Raw genomic sequence first — 1,875 nt, forward strand, 5'->3', positions numbered from 1 at the left:
AAAAGTAAAAGATCTGTCATTCTCTGGGTTTGGAGTTGGGTCTACGTGGCTAGCTGCAATTTCTGGCAACAAATCGATTCCTCTTTAAGATACCACAAAACTTCTTTTTATTTTTGATCAGACCAGCGTTGCAGTTGAGAAGCGGTTTGAGGGTGAAGTGGTCGGAAATTGCAATCTTGCAAACAAGCATTCTTCTGTGCTCTTATAGAACACAAGAGGGAATCCACCTGGAGATGGCAGGTTTATCACTGTGTTACTGTGCATCTCATACAGCAGGGGATGTATGAGTGTTGTTTGTTTGTTTTTGGCCCCTTGTTTTTGAGTTGGTTGGCTGTTTTAAAATAGAATACACAGAAGTGGTCTGATGAAGATCTACTCCAAACAGAGTTTGGCTGGCAACCCATAGTTGTCACGTGTCTTAACACCCTTTTGATTTTACTTATACTCCTACAATTATACTGTTTATTTTTCTGTGTATTTACACACTTGTTAATAGTATATTGAATATTGTTTACAATGCTTGTCACTTTTTTCCTATTGCAGGTTCAGGTAGTGTTTGTAGTTCACCGATACACTGTTTTTGATCTAACTTTTTGTGTACTTTGTTTCTGTATTCTTTGAGAATGTTCCTGTACCAAATGGGCACTCCTGTCGAACAATTGCCCCTGTATTGCCTCAGATTTCTCCCTCACACTATGAATTTCAGTTCCCCATATGTTAACTGGGTAGCCTTTAGGTAGCATGTCACTTTTCTTATGTGGTAAATAAATTTTATTATAATGCCATTGTCCCATCTTATTTCTGTTGTATCCAGAAATACATTCTGTTGTATCCAGAAATTGTTGACTCCTACCCCAAATAAGGAACTGTGCTTGAGGAGGATGTGTTCTAGGAATTTTCCTTCAGAAATAGGCACCTAAGCACACTTAAAGTTGAAACAGAAGTCGAATTTATTTGAACAAACAGGCAGGAGATGGAAATTATATTTACAAGAGAGTTTTGGTTAGGATTGGTAGAGACACTTTTTAAAATATGTACAAAATTGCTTTTATGCAATACTAGAAATATTCAGAGAGTTATTTTCCCTGGTTTACTTTGGTTTGCTGCTGTTAGAGACATTTCACTGCTTTAACAGGGTTACAGATATTACTAGAGTGCCTATTTTTGAACGTTACTGTATGGTCACATAGACTTGAGATTTTATTATGCTTTAACCCTGTGTCTATAGACCAGGGTTTTTCCTCTCTGTCCCCTCTTCCTCTGGCCAGATTGTTATTCTCTTCTCCTTAAGAGCTTTGGACTTGCTTGAGGGACCTCCGTGCCATTCAAACCTTTTGTCAACTCCCTATCTGCCAAAAGAACAGTCTCTATAAACTGGTTAATAAGCTTCCATACTGAGAGTGACTAATTTTCCACTCAAGTAGTGTTTTCTTTGGTTTTCAAACAAGGGGATTCCTTCCACTCCTTGAATAGGGAACGTTCTGAGGTTTCCATGCCAGAATCACTGTCTCCCCCCAAGGCTGTTATTTCCAGAGGCCACAACACACTCGCTCTGCTACAGACGGGGCTTATGAGACACTTTTCTTCAAAGTCTCACTCCGCGTTTTTTCTGTCAGTTCTGCCTCCTTGCTCCAATTCTTCACTGTTCCACTCCAACTGGCTAACTAACTCCTTCCCACTAAATGTTTTAAACAGCTCAGTGTTCCGTTCCACAATAAGCTGCCTTCACCCAATCAGAATGAGCTCTGTGAGCTGTCAATCGTTTTTCAGCTAGCTCCCCCTTTTTCCAACAGAATTGCCTAAAAGCCTGCAATTCTTTGCTGTTAGGGATCCCAAGTCCCCCCGGAAAACTCTATGGATCTTCTTCGTGGTCTC

This window comes from Gekko japonicus, unplaced genomic scaffold (genome assembly GCF_001447785.1).
Source record: "Gekko japonicus isolate JY-2015 unplaced genomic scaffold, Gekko_japonicus_V1.1 scaffold510, whole genome shotgun sequence".
NCBI classification, from domain to species: domain Eukaryota; kingdom Metazoa; phylum Chordata; class Lepidosauria; order Squamata; family Gekkonidae; genus Gekko; species Gekko japonicus.